Source organism: Microcaecilia unicolor, chromosome 2, assembly GCF_901765095.1.
Source record: "Microcaecilia unicolor chromosome 2, aMicUni1.1, whole genome shotgun sequence".
Lineage (NCBI taxonomy): Eukaryota > Metazoa > Chordata > Amphibia > Gymnophiona > Siphonopidae > Microcaecilia > Microcaecilia unicolor.
In genome coordinates this window covers 489,316,956-489,335,774 of record NC_044032.1, presented here as the reverse complement: position 1 = coordinate 489,335,774, position 18,819 = coordinate 489,316,956, and the positions used below count along the sequence as shown (strand labels likewise).

The window sequence follows — 18,819 nt, the reverse complement described above, 5'->3', positions numbered from 1 at the left end:
ACAAAAGTTACCTATTTCCTTATGGGCATCGCCTGATTCATCCTATGGTGAAGTAAAAACTGAACCTCACCGAATCACATTATTAGATGGTTCTGATGGTCCCAAGATTAGTCAGTATCCGTTGAAACCTGAGGTAATCCAAGGAGCTCAAGACCAGATACAGACATTGCTAAATCAAGGAATTATTGGAATGTCATTCTCCTTACAATACTCCTTTATTTCCAGTCCAAAAGAAGGAACCCGGACAGTGGAGAATTGTACAGGATTTAAGGGAACTTAATTCTGTTAAACATGTTTTTCCCAATGTTCAGAATACCACTACTTTGTTATGAAGCGTTTCCCTACAATCTTTTCATTCTACCATTGACATAACGCTTTTGTTCTCCATTACCTTACATCCTGACAGTCATCCTCTCACCGCATTTCAATTTGATAATGTTATTTATCAATGGACTCGACTGCCCCAAGGTTTTACTGACAGCCCTACTGTATTTTTACAGACATCAGTGCAACATATCAAAGAATTTAAATCTCAATATGTATGGCCTCAACGGACTCACTTGTTGCAATATGTAGATGATATGTTGATTACCTCTAATGATTTTCATATTTGTGTGCGTTACCTGTGATTTTTTGAATTTTTTGCTGTCAAAGTTTACAAGGTGAATAGAAAAAAACTGAAAGTGGCACAGCCTAAGGTTACGTTCTGGGACATGAAATCGGTGCTCGGCAACGTGCCCTCGTCTCTGAAGCCCCGTCTCATTTCTAAATTACACCTACCCAATACTGTTACTGAATTGAGAGCTGTTTTAGGTATGTTGAATTTATGTCGTTTATGGATTCCAAATTATTTTGAAAGAACTAAATCCTTTTACCAGAAATTGTCTGGTAGACATGATTTTAAATATGAAAAAGTTGATTTTACCGATGCTGAAACCTTAGCGTTAGTGACTTTAGGTAAGGATGTTGTACAAAGCTCACCCTTAGCCAAGGTTGACGTGTTCCATGGGAAAATTAGGTTCTTACCATGATTTTCTTTCCTTTAGTCATAGCATATGAAGCCATTACGTATGGGTTGTGTCCATCAACCAGCAGGGGGAGATAGAGAGCACTCAACTTTTCACAGTGCCTCATGGCCAGCTAGCTCCACTGCCTCTTCAGTATTTGAAAAGTTCCAAAGCAGTATGGCAAACCGCAATGGGAATAACATGAACTTTCCTCACAGCGAACGATGGCCCCTTAACAAGGGTATGAACTCAAAAAAAGGAGGGAATGAACTCATCCTCCTGGAGGGAATAAACTCGTCCTCCACTTTGTATAAACGGAGGGAATACTTGTATCCTCCTGGAGGGAATAAACTCATCCTCTCAAAACATGAACTGGAGGGAATGAACTCATCCTCCTATAACTGTAACAAGAATCCTGAAGACTGTTTTCCGACTCCCCAAGGAAGGAATATAACTTCAGGAAACAAGAACAGCACCTAAAATCAGAATCACTGCAATACAATCATACAGGGAGGGCTCATGGCTTCATCTGCTATGACAAAAGGAAAGAAAATTATCATGGTAAGAACCTAATTTTCCCTTCCTTGTCATCAAGCAGATGAAGCCATTACGTATGGGATGTAACAAAGCAATCCCTAAATAGGGTGGGAACAAGCCACACCACGCGCTAGCACCTGTGCTCCAAAACGCGCATCCCTCCTGGCAGCCACATCCAGCCTGTAATGTCAGGCGAAAGAGAGCTTAGAAGCCCTTTTGCAGCACTGCAAATCTCATGAAGAGATAGTGCTCCAGCTTCTGCCCAGAAGAGGAAATCGCTCGTGGAATGTGCCTTAAAGGCTTCAGGCGGAGCCCGGCCAGATAGCAGATATGCTGAAAAGATAGCTTCTTTGAGCCAACGGGCAATAGTGGCTTTAGACGCTGAAGACCCTCTGCGAGGACCTGCAAACAGCACAAAAAGATGATCAGAGATCCTGAAAGAATTTGTAATTCGCAGATACTGCAACAGAGTCCTGCGCACATCCAAAAGGTGCAACTGCCCAAATGAATCTGGAAACTCCTCCTCAACTAAGAAGGGAAGAAAAACAGGCTGATTTAGGTGAAACGCTGAAACCACCTTAGGCATGAAGGAAGGCACGGTCCGAACCGTGACCCCCTGACTCTGAGAATTGCAGAAAAGGGTCTCTACAGGACAGCGCCTGGAGCTCTGACACCCGTCTCGCCGAAGTAATGGCCACTAAAAAGACGGCCTTCAGTGTCAAATCTTTCTCTGAAGCACGCCGAAGCGGCTCAAAGGAAGCACCCTGAAGGGCCTTCAATACTAACCCCAGGTTCAAAGCTGGACAAGGTGCCCGCACGGGAGGACGGAGCCGAAGCACCCCTCTAAGAAACCGTGCCACATCTGGATGAGCAGCTAAGGACACGCCTTCAACCCTGCCACGCAGGGAGGCCAATGCTGCCACTTGCACCCGCAGGGAATTATAGGCCAAGCCTTTGTGTACACCATCCTGCAAAAAGTCCAGAATCGGCGAGACAGGAGCCTGCAATGGAGAAAGCGCTCTTGAAACACACCACACTTCAAACTGGCGCCAAATCCTGGCATAAGCCACGGAAGTTGAGCACTTACGGGCCTGCAGGAGAGTGGAAATTACCTTATTTGAGTAGCCTTTATCTCTCAATTGCGCCCTCTCAATCGCCGTGCCATAAGCCCAAAGTGGCAGGCGTCCTGCATGGCCACCGGACCCTGTGACAACAGGTGTGGAACCAGAGGTAACGGAAAGGGAGCCTCTAACAGCATCTGTCGGAGGTCCGCATACCAAGGCCTCCTGGGCCAATCCGGGGCGATAAGCACCACTTCTCCTGGATGCAGCCGAATCCACAGGAGCACTCGCCCTATCAAGGGCCACGGAGGGAAGACATACAGCAAGCCCAGGGGCCAGGGTTGAGCCAAGGCATCCAACCCAGCACAGCGAGGATCCCTCCATCTGCTGAAGAAGCACGGGACTTTGGCATTGGAACTGGTCGCCATAAGATCCATCACTGGCTTGCCCCATTTGGCACATATCTGCAGGAATACATCGTCTGCTAGTTCCCACTCCGCTGGATCGATCTGATGCCTGCTTAGTCAGCTTGCACGTTGCTCTGACCTGCAATGTGAGCTGCTGACAGGGACTGTAGATGCAGCTCGGCCCAGTGGCAAATTTGTTCGGCCTGCACGGCTAGAGCTCTGCACCGAGTGCCGCCTTGTCGATTTATGTAGGCCACTGCTGTCGTGTTGTCCGACATCACTCGGACAGCAAATCCTTCCAGGGTCACTTGAAAGGCCAGAAGAGCCAGAAACATTGCTTTCAACTCCAGGCGGTTGATAGACCACTCCGACTCATCGGACTTCCACAGACCCTGGGCATGCTTCCCCTGGCAATGTGCGCCCCAGCCCTTCAGGCTGGCATCTGTCACCACTAGGCACCAATCGGGGAGCGCCAGCGGCATTCCAAAGCCGCAACATGCTGTCCGAGAGCCACCACTCCATACTGAAGCAGGCCGCAGGGAGCCAAGAAAGTCTGCACTAATAATCCTGAGATACTGGAGACCATCGTTGAAGTAGAGAATACTGTAGAAGTCTCAGGTGCGCTCTCGCCCATGTCACCACTTCCAAGGTGGCCGTCATCGATCCCAACAGCTGGACAATGTCCCAAGCTCGTGGGCGGGGCATCCTCAGAAGCAGACGGACCTGATTCTGAAGCTTGCACCGCCTTTGCTCGGGAAGAAACACATAGCCCGAGGCTGTGTCGAACCTGGCCCCCAAATATTCTAGAGATTGCGAGGGGGTTAGGTAACTTTTGGCCATATTGACGACCCAGCCCAGAGATTGAAGGACTGAAACCAATCTGGCTGTAGCTAGATGACTCTTTTTCTGAGTCTGCTCTGATGAGCCAGTCGTCTAGGTACGGGTGAACCCGGATACCCTCTTGCCTGAGAAAGGCAGCTACTACTACCATTACCTTGGAGAAGGTTCGGGGAGCTATGGTGAGGCCAAAAGGCAAGGCCCGAAAATGGAAATGTTTTCCCAACACCGCAAACCACAGAAACGTCTGGTGCGGGGGCCAAATTGGTACGTGCAAGTAAGCTTCTTTCAGGTCCAGAGACGTGAGAAACTCTCCTGGCTGTACTGCCGCAATGACGGAGCGCAGGGTTTCCATGTGAAAATGCCGCACTCTTAAGGACTTGTTTAGCTCTTTTAAGTCCAGGATCGGGCGAAAAGACCCGCCTTTTCGTGGCACCACAAAGTAAATGGAGTAGCGGCCTAGACCTTGGTCAGCGGGAGGCACCGGGGTCACAGCCCCTATCTGGCACAGACTGTGCAAAGTCTCCTCTACCGCCGCCCGTTTGGTGGCAGAACCGCATCGGGACTCCACAAACACGTCTCTCACCGGGGCATCGAATTCTATTCGGTATCCGTCTCTGATCAGGTCCAAGACCCACTGATCTGCGGAGATTTTGGCCTACTCCTCGAAAAAGAGGGAAAGTCTTCCTCCGATGACAGGAAACGAGGAGGGGGCCGGCGCACCATCATTGAGAGGGTTGCCCCTGAACTCCAGGCCTTGAACCGGCAGCTGCGGAACGTCTGTCCGAGCGAAAGGAGTTTCTCTGCTGAAAGCGGGCACGAGAAGTGAACCCAGCAGCACGCCCCGGGCAGTACCTTCTAGCTTCACAGAAGCGAGGTCTGTAAGAAAAGTGGACTGCCTGACCCTTAGAGGAAGGCTTCAGCCTATCTTCGGGCAAGCGCTGAGGTTTGGAATCCCCTAGGCCTTTAACAATGTTTTCCAGCTCCTCACCAAACAGGAGAAGGCCTTGAAAGGGCAACTTCACCAACCTTTGCTTAGAGGCCATGTCCACCGCCCAATGTCGTAGCCAAAGAATGCGGCGAGACGCCACTGCTACAGCCATTTGTTTAGCCGACGCTCTGACCATATCATAAAGGACGTCAGCAAAAAGGACAAGGCCAACTCCATCCGCGGAGCCACTTCAGATAAGGTCTCCGCTCCATCACCTGGCTGTTCCACTGCCTGCTGTAACCAAGCCAGGCAGGCTCTAGCAGCATAACAACTGCATGCAGACGCCCGAACAGTGAGACCTGCCAAATCAAAGGACCGCTTCAGAGCTGAATCAAGCCTGCGGTCTTGAATATCCTTCAGGGCAAAACCTCCTTCAACAGGGAGGGTAGTTCTCTGTCACAGCCGTGACCAGGGCATCCACTTTAGGCATTGCAAAGCGAGCCAAATGTTCCTCACTCAGAGGGTATAATTGCCCAATAGCCCTGGCAACCTTCAAAGGTCCCTCGGGGTCAGCCCATTGAGCCGAAATAAGCACTTGGATGGAGTCATGCAAAGGAAAGGCTCGAGCAGGCTTTCTGGTACTAGCCACCCTTGGATTAACAGAGGAGGCTGTACCACTCCCAGGATCTTCAATCGAGAGGGCTTGTAAGGCATCTGAAATAAGCGCTGGCAGTTCCTCGCTGTGGAAAATCCTCACCGCAGACGGATCATCAACCTCCTGTGGCAATTCTGCACCCGACTCTGGCTCCTCAGCCCAAGAAGTTCTGCCAGACCCCTCAGAATCCTCATAGCGTGACCGGGGGGGGGGGGGGATGTGCCACACTCAGAAGGGGAATTAACCCTTCTGCGTTTATCAGGAGGATAAGAAACAGGCAAAGCCAACTCCAAAAGGCCAGGATCACTGTGGGGGGGGGGGGGGGGGGGGGGAGGGGGGCAGGCAGAGGGTCCGAAGGTCCCTGTGGAAGAACTCTTTTAAGCATGTACGCCCTATGCAGCATTAAAACAAAATCAGGGGAGAAAACCGCTCCTTGACCGCCCGGATCCTGCACAGGGCTATAAGCTCTATTATTAGCCTCACTCAGAGGACGCAACCCCCCCCCCCCCCCCCGGATTCCGGGCTCTCCGTCGCAACGGAGGCCACGCCATGTGGAAAATCCAAAATGGCATCCGCTGCCAGCTCAGAGCACGAAAGATCGCCACTCGCCATGCTTGGGCCAGCTCTACCGTCTGTACAGCACGAATTACAGAGCCCCGCTGCTGATTTGCGCTTGCCACATTTAGAACAGCGCTTTACAGTCTCCGCAGCCATCGCTGAAAACGGTGGTAAAATTCAAAAATAGCGGTTCGCGCCAAAAACATCCCGATCGCAGCCCCCCCCTCAGAGGAGTCAGAAAACACTCTTACCTCACTAGACCGAGTATCACAGCTCCGGTCCTGCAGAAGAATCTCAAGAAAAAAACCTCTTTTCCAAGATTGCTGCGCTAAAGCACGAAGCGACTTTAATTATTTATTTATTTATTGACGCTGTGAGGAAAGCAGAGGCAAAAGAGGTAAATAAAAACACTCCGGAGGCTCAGATAAGTGGGAAAGGCAGGGAAAGACGAACCAATGTGCCTGCATCCACTGAGTGGGAAAGGGCAGGGAAAAGCAAGCTAATATGTCCACATCCATGGGGGCACGGGTAAGGCAGGGAAACAGCTGACCTATGTGCCTTCAAAGTGAAGCTGCTATAGCCTCTAACACCTCGGCTAATAACTGGCAAGCCAGGAGCCACCCCCAGGCAGATTTTTGATGGAGCTCGAAGAAGCTGCAGCCACCCTGCTTGGGGAGATAGAGAATACTGAAGAAGCAGTGGAGCTAGCTGGCCATGAGGCACTGTGAAAAGTTGAGTGCTCTCTATCTCCCCCTGCTGGCTGATGGACAACCCATATGTAATAGCTTCATCTGCTTGATGACAAGGAAGAAGTACATCTGTGGATAACTCATGCTGGTCACACTTGGGCTGCTCTCATGACTCAGGATGATGAGGATATAGCTTGTGGATACCTATCAGGGTCATTTACCCCTGTTGAATTGGGATTCACTGAATGTGAAAAGGGACTCATAGCTGCTGCTACGGCTGTATTGAAATTATATAGCTATATCCCTCATTTGCCAGTAGTCATACACAGCTTCCATAATATTAAGTGCCTTTTGAACAAAAATATTAGCCATATGACTCTGTCCAGGTTGCAAAAATACCAGGTAGTCTTACTATTGTTCATCAATTGCAACCTCTTACATCTGCAGAATTGAAACATTTAGATCCTTTGATAAATATCTCTGAGTCCACTTTTCCACACCAGTGCACTGCGCAATTACCTTCTGTACCTACCTCCCTGAATATCCATTACGAGATCCTTCAGACCGGACCCGTTTGGTTTACTGATGGATCTTGTCAAAATGGTAATGCTAGTTTTGCTGCCGTCAATTATACGCCAACAGACTCCAATTGACATAGTACAATTCCAAATACCACTCAGATATACAGCACAGACAGCTGAATTAGCTGCAGTATTGTATGTCTTGTAGAAGAAATCACTGAATGAAGATGTCTCTATTGTTACTGACTGCTATTATGTTTTTTCTTCATTGCATACTCACATACGTAAATGGAACCAGAGGGGCATGGTCTCCTCTACTGGTCACCCTTTGAGTCATGTGCCTCTATGGAATAAAAAGTGTTTGAGGCGATACAAGAACGCCATAAGAAAAATTTACATACAGCTATTAAATGGATTAAAACTCATTAAGAAAGCGTGTTTTCTTTTGAAATTAATGGTAACCACATGGTAGATGATTTGGCTAAGGAAGTTAGACATTCCACCAGACTGAGTGATGGACAGTAGTGACGAACAAATGTTTGTTGATCACACCAAACAAACCCAGATAATGCAAGGATTAGTTATATGAGGCACTGCAGGCTTCGGCTACCCAGACAGAATTGAGAGTGTGGAAACAAGCAGGATGCAGTTTAAATTCCCATAGTCTATGGGTGCACCATGCTGGACAAATTTGTGTAGAACAACAAAATTTATTTCTGTTACTTCATTCTTTACATTATCCCTTGCATTTAAGTGCTAGTACTATGTACGATAACTTTGTTTCTAAAATTTGGGCACCACAAATGCTGTCAATGTATCATACTGTCGTTCGTGGGCGTTACAAATGTTTTTTGAACACCCCCAAATGTGGAACTGTGGTACCCCCCGGCCACTTACCTACTGTACAAGGCCCTGGCTTGCACTGGTACTGTTAGTACAGCGCTGAGTACGCCTTGTAGCGCTATAGAAATGCTAAATAGTAGTAGTAGTAGTACTAGTAGGCACAGTAGTAGTACTGTGATTTTACAGACATGCTAATACCAGTGAAAGGAAAAAGATTTTTGTTAGTCTGTGTGGATGCTTTCTGTAAATGGGTTGAAGCGATTTCCTGCACCCGAGAAACTGGTCAGGTAATGGCCCAGGTTTTGTGCAATGATATAATTCCCAGATTTGGTATTCCCTACTGATAATGGATCACACTTTGTTAATGAATTGATTCACACCTTGACTGCCAAATTACTCACCGGACAGTGAGCATTTACAAACCCACCAGCAATGGCTTGTTAAAAACAAAATTACAGCAGCTCATGGCAAATGGCATTAAAAACTGGCTAGATGCCTTGCCCCTAGCACTGCTTACTTTGCATGCTACTCTTTCTCAGGCATTAAAATTAACAACCCCTTTTCAATTGTGTACTGGACGTAGAATGTGCCTCATTGCAGGTAATCCTGATCATTGCTTGCCAGATCCTTACTCGGTTTACTGGGATCAATTAAAGAATGTGATAATCTCTTTGTCTTGCCTTTCACAGGTACAGCAAATCCCAAGGCCTTGAAAACAGGGGATCTAGTACACCGCAAACACTACACCCACAAAACTTGGAAAGACCCTGTTTATGTTGGACCTTTCCGTATTGAGGCCTTGTCAGCCACTGCGGCAAAATTACAGGATCATACGTCCTGGGTCCATTTGAAAGACATTCGCCTCCATCATTGCCCTGATGCTTCCGACAGAACCACGGCTGCAGACACATTACGCTGTTGCTACGTGTTCGAATCACGTCGGTGTCACCAATGCTTTTAGGCTGCTTGTATCCCTTCCCAAATTAGCATGAACCAGCCATTTTCAACTGGGAGGGGTAAAAGAAACCAAAGCTACAAGAATATGAGAAAGTACCTTTTATTCACTTACCAAATAAAGACACAATTATAGTTTCTCATGAGAGATCAACATAGTTACATAAGATGTTTTTCTATCTGCATCTCTATTCTTTTGAGACAGCAGCTTATATCGTTTGTTTCAAACAATGATTTACATGACTCTTTTTCTGCAAACTGTCCTTCTCACAGATTATCATCTGATTTCCAGCGTCTGGTTCTCTTAAGCTGTTAAAACAACATTCTTCTGCTGTTTACACTAGTCTCCTTCCCAGGCCCGCTTGCCCCTAAGGGTATCATAAATTCCAGAGAGTCATGCAGGCTCATCAATCTCTGATAGATTCCAGAGTCATACAGATCTATCAATCTCTGACCTTTTAACCCATTCCATAGTTCATAACTTGTGCTCATAATTTTACAATGCCATATCACTGACCCAAATTTTATAGGCACTTCTCTACTGAAATGTACACTCAAAACAAATAAAAATAGTAGAGGATCCAAAAAAGTACAATATGTAATAATATTATGCGCGGGTAAGTCTCATATGTACTTAACGGCTGGTGTCACTTCACTCCCTCGGTGAACCTCTTGCCGTACAATGTTGTAATCATAGACTTTAACCCCCGACCTACCAATACCTAAATTCTTTACTATTTATTCCTTTATTCTTAACATTGTATGTAAAGTTCAGGCAATGTGTTACTTATCTTAGCTTGTTCTTAAACGGGTGTGCTCACAAACCCCGACAGGTAGCCTGTTTCGCAATTCTTGCTTTGTCAAGGGGGAGCGCTTCACCTCATCTGTCAGAATACAAGCAAATATGCCTTAAAATCCTATAATTATAATGCACTTCTAACTGTTTCTATTCATATTAGTCCCAGCTATCAGACTTACGTTTGATCGTAACACCTCTGGTTTCTTCAACAAGAACCTAAAATGGCGACGGCGTTTTAAAACTTTTGCCGCTACCGGAAACAGCTGATCGCTGGATCCGGTGATGTATACTGACATACCAACTTACATGAAACATCCCCAATGTATATGAGTATTAAGTCCGTTTGGTTCTGTAGTGTTCAATTTATGTATCCAGAAAGTCTCCCTTTGTAATACCTTTCTGTTGTAATCTCCGCCTCTCGACGACGGAAGAACTTGTTCTATAACTGAACATCTTAATGATTCTATATCGTGAACAAACTGTATACAATGCTGTACAAGAGGGGCTCCTAAATTGTGTGCTTGAATGCGTGAACGGTGTTCTGTCATGCGCACATGTAGTGACCTGATAGATTTTCCTATGTATATTTTATCGCATGGGCATCTTATCATATATATGATTCCCACTGTCCTACATGTCGTATGTCCCTTTAAAATATATTTCTTACCCGCATGTATGAAATTGTCTCCCTCTTGAGTGATCGTACATGTCTTACAATTTGATTTTTTACACTTAAAGTGACCTGCTGGTAATGTGATATCGCGGTGTCTGTCTTCTCCGTCCTTCTCAGGTAATTTCGCTGGACTTAAAATCTCTTTTAAATTACTAGAACGTGAAAAGGCTGTTCTTAGCTGACTATCACGCATTCAAGCACACAATTTAGGAGCCCCTCTTGTACAGCATTGTATACAGTTTGTTCACGATATAGAATCATTAAGATGTTCAGTTATAGAACAAGTTCTTCCGTCGTCGAGAGGCGGAGATTACAACAGAAAGGTATTACAAAGGGAGACTTTCTGGATACATAAATTGAACACTACAGAACCAAACGGACTTAATACTCATATACATTGGGGATGTTTCATGTAAGTTGGTATGTCAGTATACATCACCGGATCCAGCGATCAGCTGTTTCCGGTAGCGGCAAAAGTTTTAAAACGCCGTCGCCATTTTAGGTTCTTGTTGAAGAAACCAGAGGTGTTACGATCAAACGTAAGTCTGATAGCTGGGACTAATATGAATAGAAACAGTTAGAAGTGCATTATAATTATAGGATTTTAAGGTATATTTGCTTGTATTCTGACAGATGAGGTGAAGCGCTCCCCCTTGACAAAGCAAGAATTGCGAAACAGGCTACCTGTCGGGGTTTGTGAGCACACCCGTTTAAGAACAAGCTAAGATAAGTAACACATTGCCTGAACTTTACATACAATGTTAAGAATAAAGGAATAAATAGTAAAGAATTTAGGTATTGGTAGGTCGGGGGTTAAAGTCTATGATTACAACATTGTACGGCAAGAGGTTCACCGAGGGAGTGAAGTGACACCAGCCGTTAAGTACATATGAGACTTACCCGCGCATAATATTATTACATATTGTACTTTTTTGGATCCTCTACTATTTTTATTTGTTTTGGATATCACTGACCCAGCAGTGTCTGGAACCACATGGTTATTGGACTCATTTGTTTTTACCTTTGTTTTAGCATTAATTTTATTTTTACTAGAAAGACTCCACATTATATTTGCTTAACCATTACTTACTATTATAGGACTTTCTACTTACTTTAGCCATAATTTTGTTATTATTTCAGCTGAAACTTAACACAGAAAAAACCCAATGCCTAAAACTTACCTCTCAACATAACGAACAAATTCACCACCATTAACACACCAAATCTGAACCTTCCGATTTCGGATACCCTAAAAATTCTTGGAGTTACCATTGATCGACACCTAACACTTGAGAACCACGTGAAAAACACAACCAAGAAGATGTTCCACTCAATGTGGAAATTAAAAAGAGTAAGACCTTTCTTCCCAAGGACGGTTTTCCGTAACCTGGTACAATCAATGGTGCTCAGTCATCTAGACTACTGCAACGCACTCTACGCCGGCTGTAAAGAGCAAATCAGACAGCCCAGAACACTGCAGCCAGACTCATATTCGGTAAAACAAAATACAAAAGTGCTAAACCCCTACGAGAAGAACTACACTGGCTTCCACTTAAAGAATGCATCACGTTCAAAATATGCTCCCTAGTTCACAAAATCATTCACGGAGAAGCACCAGCCTACATGTCAGACCTGACAGACTTACCACCCAGGAATGCTAAAAGATCATCCCGTACATTCCTTAACCTGCACTTCCCCAACTGCAAAGGTCTAAAATACAAACTAATGCATGCGTCAAACTTCACCTACTTGAGTACACAGTTATGGAACGCACTGCCGCGCAACTTAAAAACGATTTACGAACTAACCAACTTCCGCAAACTACTAAAGACTCATCTCTTTAATAAGGCATACCACAAAGATCAACAAATGTGAACACACACCACTCCTCCACATATATTCAGAACTGTCTTATAATATCTGCTTGTTATATTACTATCATGATTTATTATCAAGTTACCCAAGATTCTCCTGTAACACTAAATGTCTATTTTCTAATATATTTCCACTATTCATGAAGTATTGTAAGCCACATTGAGCCTGCAAAAAGGTGGGAAAATATGGGATACAAATGCAATAATTAAATAAAATAAATTAGAAAAAAACTATTATTTTTGTTTAGAATAACCACTAGTATGCATGTCATTTGTTTACTGTCCACTCTTTTTAACTCGGCTACTCTTACTCACTCCAGTGATTTAAAGGGGGACTGACTCCCTTGTAACCATTAATTCAGATGACTTGGATCCCCAGGAGGTGGATAGATATTATGCTCTGGGGCACTATCCAGTTAAGATTACTATAAAATCTACTATAACCGACAAGACATTCACGTTGCAATTAGATGTTTGCAGTATTGACTCTTGTAGATCTTTAGAGTGGCAACGATGGTATTCTAAATTCTATGTTTATCTATGTACTTACACTGAAATGAGTAATTATGCATCTCCCTGTACACAGTGGTCAAATGTATGGTGGTACACTGGACCCAGTGGACACCACGCTTGGGATAACCCTTTAAGTACAAATATTACCACAGTTTGACAATTAGTGGACCCCACCACTTGTGAGATAGAGAAATATAACCCTGTGCTCATTACCTTTAAGGGAATGTATAAGGCAATGACCCGTACATTTGGTATAGGAATAGAAGCCACTAACACGGATCCTGTTGGCCGCTTTCGTATTGCGGTCACTCCTCCCTCACTATCCAATACTGTGCCAAGCAATCCCTTGACGCCCCAAATCCCTGAAACAAAAAGTCCCATCAGAATTCTCAACCTAACTAATCTAAAGGAAACATTTACTCTTGAAACTGGTTATGGTGACACAAATTTGTGGATGGATTGGATACGGTTCACAACCCATAGTTTGAATTTATCTGATTGTTATGTTTGCTCTTCCTCTCGCCCTGAGTCCTTGGCTGTTCCTTTCCCTTTGAATCTTATAAATGATTATAATGGAACTATGTGCATGCTAAAATTGCTCCAAGGTACTAAGAATAATGATAAATCTTGCCTTTCCCTCAGTTTACTATTTCCTTTATTACCCAAAGGTGCGAGGGTACCTCCCGTGTTTAAGACACCTGTTTCTGGGACAATATTCCACACATGTATGTTAAGAGAAAAGATCAAAAATTCCTATTTTGTAGGAAATTTATCCCCATGTAATTCTAGTCTACTCCCCGGTGAGAAACTTGACTTTTCAAGCTTTTCACATCCACGAACAGACATCTAGTGGTATTGTAGAACTAAAACCCTGTATCCCACTTTACCCTCTAATTGGTATGGACAGTGTGCTTTGGTTCAGCTAATAGTCCCACTTACCATAGCATCTCGACATATTGATAAACCAGTCCCCTTTAGAAGGAAAAGGGATCTTAAAGGCTCCTTTGATGAAAAAGGATCTTAAAGGTTCCTTTGATGATAGGATTTACATTGATTCTATAGGTGTTCCCGGGGGGGGGGGGGGGGGGGGGGGGGGGGGGGGGCAGATGAATTTAAAACTCGCAATCAAATTGCTGCAGGTTTTCAATCTTCATTATTCCGGTGGTCTACTATTAACAATAATGTTGACTGGATTAACTATAGCACGTAGGGGAGGGTGAGAGGGGCAGGGGAATTAAAACTTTAGTACAAAATGGATTGATGACGAGATATAGCTTGCTCTTATTACTGGATATGCTTGACCTTCATGCATGTGCTTATTTCCCTTGTAAAGACAAAATTAGAGCATATTCAAAAGCATGGATTAATGAGACAAAGCCAACATGGATTTAGTGAAGGGAAATCTTGCCTCACCAATCTATTACATTTCTTTTAAAGGGTGAACACACATGTGGATAAAGTTGAGCCAGTCAATATTGTGTATCTGGATTTTCAAAAGGCATCTGACAAAGTACCTCTTTAAAGACTCCAGAGGAAATTGGAGAATCATGGGTTAGGAGGTAGTGTCCTATTGTGGATTAAAAACTGGTTAAAAGATAGAAAACAGAGTAGGGTTAAATGGTCAGTATTCTCATAAGGGTAGAGAGTGGGGTTCCCCAGGGGTCTGTGCTTAGACCGCTGCTTTTTTACATGTTTATAAATGTTCTAGAGATGGGAGTAACTAGTGAGGTAATTAAATTTGCTGACAACACAAAGTTATTCAAATTTGTTAAATCGCAAGAGGATTGTTAAAAGTTACAAGAGGATCAAGAGACCTGGGAAACTGGGCATCCAAACGGCAGATGACGTTTAATGTGAGCAAATACAAAATGATGCATGTGGGAAAAAAGAACCCAAACTATAGTTACGTAATGCAAGGTTCCACATTAGGCGTCGCCAACTAGGAAAGGGACCTAGGTGTCATCACTTATGATACGTTTAAACTCTCTGCACAGTGTGCGGAGACAGCTAAGAAAGCAAATAGAATGTTAGATATTATTAGGAAAGGAATGGAAACAAAAGTTAGAAGCCATTGTAAAGCTCCATAGTGCGACCGCACCTTGAATACTGTGTGCAATTCTGGTCAACTCATCTCAAAAAAGATATAGTGGAATTAGAAAAGGTACAAAGAAGGGTGACGAGAATGTTAAAGGGGATGGGATGACTTCCCTATAAGGATAGGCTAAAGTGGCTAGGTCTCTTCAGCTTGGAGAAGATATGGCTGATGGAAAATATGAGAAAGGTTTATAAAATAATGAGCTGAATAGAACGGGTAGATGTGAATTGCTTGTTTATTCTTTCCAAAATTACTAGGACTAGGGAGCATGCAATGAAGCTACAAAGTAGTAAACTGAAAACAAATCTAAGAAAATATTTCTTCACTCAAATTAAACTCTGGAATTTGTTGCCAGAGAATGTAGTAAAAGCAGTTAGCTTAGCAGGGTTTTAAAAAGGTTTGGATAGCTTCTTAAAAGTCCATAAGACTTTATTAAAATGACTTGGGAAAAATCCACTGCTTGTTTCTAGGATAAGCAGCATAAAATGTATTGTACTGTTTTAGAATCTTGGCAGGTACTCGTGACCTGGATTGGCCACTGTTGGAAATAGGATGCTGGGCTTGATGGACCTTCGGTCTGTCCAAGTATGGCAATACTTATGTACTTATTTGTTGCTTATTTTTGCTTGAACTGTTATCAATAAAATTGTTGAAACTAACCCCCCTCCACCCACAAAAAATGATTATGAAACATTAGAGAAGATGGATTAAAATAGTGAACACTGGGTTTAAACAGTACAAACTCCTGTAGTTTTTGATTGACTGAATAATTAGTAGAGCTTTATGAAAGAGGGTGGGGGACAGACATGGGTGATAGGCCTTTTGACCAGTAAAGTATCAATGTCCTATGTACAATAATGGGTAAGGAAACCAGTATCTCCAGAGTCCTTCTGTGTCAGTCTCAAAGTGTTTGATCATTCTAATTTCAAAAGCGTTCTGTTCTTGTGTGCTACATTGGAGAAACAAGCCATACATTTAAGAAAATCTCCATGAACTATTAAGGTAAAAAAAATAAAAGTAAAATAAAAAAAGCCAATGACAGTTCAGTAGATAACCCCCACTGATCTTACAATAGAGGTGCTTAAAGGAAACTTCTGAACATACAGAAAAAAATTCAGCTGGTAATGAATTCACCTGCAACAGCACATTGTGAAATTCATGGTAGAGGATTCAGACTCCTTGCTGTTGCTAAAACACCTCTCCTCCTCTAGCTCAAATGCCTCCCATTCTCTCTCAACTTACTCCCACTACATCTTCAGTCTCTCTCTTACTCACTTATCCCAACCCTCATTACCCCCCTGACTAATTTTTCCACACTAGCAGGAGCTATGTTATTCCTGTACTGCTTTCTTTCTGTGATTCTCTATCTTGTCCTATATTGTATAGTGTACAATTATCAAAAATACAACTGGTAATATGAATTGTCCACTGTACAAGACCCTTTTCTCAAGTGGCTGCTAAGACACCAATCTTTGTAAATTAAATGACCAAAAAAACAAAATAAGGTTATATACTTGACTCTTCTCTTGTCCTGACGGAGCACCTGTCCCACCAAACGTCTGAGCAACATTAGTTGGCACGCTCTCTTAGTGGTGGGATTAAAGGAAATCTGTTTGCAAAAGCAAAGCACAGGAAATCTGCTAGTATCCACGCCTGTGGGAACCGGTTCTCATAATGATGAACCCTGACCACTAGCAAAGCGAGCAACTGCAGAGATCAGGAAGCACATCTTGCAAGCACTCCATTTCCCATCTGATCCACAATCTGTTTGTCATATCAGTCAATGATCAATAGGACCCAGAAGCAGCAGTACTTTAAAGAAAAGTTGAGTAGCCTTCCGAAGTAGATTTACAAAGTATTCCAGTGACAAATTACATAGACAGCGGTGAAAACAAGAGAAGGGAAACAGGACATTACTGTAAGAACAAAAACTACAGCTTAGTGCAGAGAGCCGTCTGAATATTTTTACTAGAAACTTTGTAAACGGTACAATATCAACTGTACCGGGGGGGGGGGGCTGTGTTTAACACCCTTAGAAAATAGCGGAGTGAAGAGAAAGCATATGATCACCTGGGGACATCCCCATTCCAACTGGTACAAAACAAAAAACGGATGCAAGGAAACTGTAAATAGCAAATGAGAAAAGCACCAGAAATACCAAGTCGCACGCATTTAATCCCCCTCACATTATACACGCAAAACACTTTTTTTTTTTTCATACAGATAAAAGACGGGGATAGGAGACCCTTCCTCCCCGCAATCTACTATCTCTCTCTATCTTCCGCTCTCCCCTGGGCAGCATGCTTCCCCATCCGCGGTCCAAACCTGTCTCTCATTCATTCTCAAAGTAGCCAACCCCCGTCCCACCTTCCAACTTGTGTTCGAAGTCGCCCGTTACCAGCCCCTTCACCATCGACCCACCACTTCTGCTACTGGGAACGTCTTTCTTGGAAGCGTTAGCGCAGCGTCCCGCCCTACCGGAAACGGAAATAGGAAAATCGCATCAGGGGGCATGAATGATTGGGCGAGACGTTAGGTCAGAGAGAGGTAGCGAGACGCCCCTGAGAAACGAAACTGTGCGGGGCTGGTCACGGGGAGACCTGAAGGATTTGAAAGTGGGATGAGACAGAGTGTGGGGAATTTTAGAATCAGGGAGAGATGCTGGACTGGGTATTTGGGGTTGAAGAACAGAAATAGAGAAATAGCAGAGGGGGAGGAGGTCGTGTGTGGGGGTTGTTGAATGCATGCTTCTTCCGTTTTGTTTCAAACACAGTACTTTCGACTGGAGGAGGTTGGCTAAAACAGGAGACGAAGTGAGTCTCAGCCTATCTAGTCCATTGTATGAGCTGAAGCCAGACAGTAGGCGGAGCTTGCCGCGGTTTTAGCACACCCCAAGCAATAGCAAACACTATTAATTATTACAAACTAGTAAAAAAAGGCCCGTTTCGTAAACAAATGAAACGGGCACTAGCAAGGCTATAGAGAGAGTGAGAGTGTGTATATGTATGTGTGTGTCTGTGTGAAAGAGAGTGTGCACAGGTAGGGTGAAAATGAAGAGACAGCAGTGAAATTTTACATAGGACAGCTGAACCATTTGAGGTGTGTTTGTGTGTGTGTGTGAGAGTGTGTATATGTGTGTGGCTGTGTGTGAGATAGAGACAGTGTAAGTGTGTGTGTGTGTGTGCGTCTGTGTGAAAGAGAGTGTGAAAGGGTAGCGTCAAAATGAAGAGACAGCATTATAATTGTACATAGCACAGCACAAACATTTGAGGCAGTTCTTGCCTTATCTCCCCTGCCGCCCCCTCCATACCCAACGATGCGTTCCTTGTCTTTCATCCCCTCTGTGTCCTGTCTGTATGTGTGTGTGTGTGAGAGAGAGAGAGAGGTGCTAGCAGTCCCTGTGATAGTGGCAGGTCAGTTGCTCATTATAGCCAGTTAAGAGTGAGAGTGTGTGTGTATGTGCTGGTTTTTTTCCTTCCCTCCTATGCCCTCCGTGTCCGTTGTTTGTGTGGAGAACTGAGATTTATATGGTCCTTTTAGCGTTGCTGTTGACGTCGCGTAGCAACTGTGTGCTGCTGGTTTTCATTGTTCCGCGATGTGTCTTATGTCACATTCCGTCGCTTAGTAACGGGTTCGCGATGAGATTGGTTGAGTGTCATTGGTCCACCCTCGACGTCATGACGTTTGATGCGGGGGGCGGGGACAACACTCGGGCGAATTCCTGGTTTCACCACCATGCATTTAGAACGTTGGGACTTGTGGAGGCTTCAGAATGTTGGAGGTGCGTTTTGTATAGAGAGATAAGGTGCATGGTCCATCTGTAACAGTTCTAAAGCTGTTTCAGTTGGATAGGTCGTGCCTTAAA

At 44.2% G+C, this 18,819-nt stretch overlaps 1 protein-coding gene across 3 annotated transcripts in view; it reads right to left on the bottom strand.

Annotated features, from left to right (window-relative positions):
- Positions 1-17,402, bottom strand: part of RNF4 (ring finger protein 4) — a 172,117-nt gene extending 154,715 nt beyond the window's left edge. For 2 of the 3 annotated variants that reach the window (XM_030191115.1, XM_030191116.1), the window contains exon 1: positions 17,322-17,402. The gene's annotated coding sequence lies outside the window, so the exon portion shown is untranslated. The remainder of the gene's footprint in view (positions 1-17,321) is intronic. The other variant, XM_030191117.1, reaches the window with a different exon arrangement.
- Between the last annotated feature and the right edge of the window lie 1,417 nt (positions 17,403-18,819).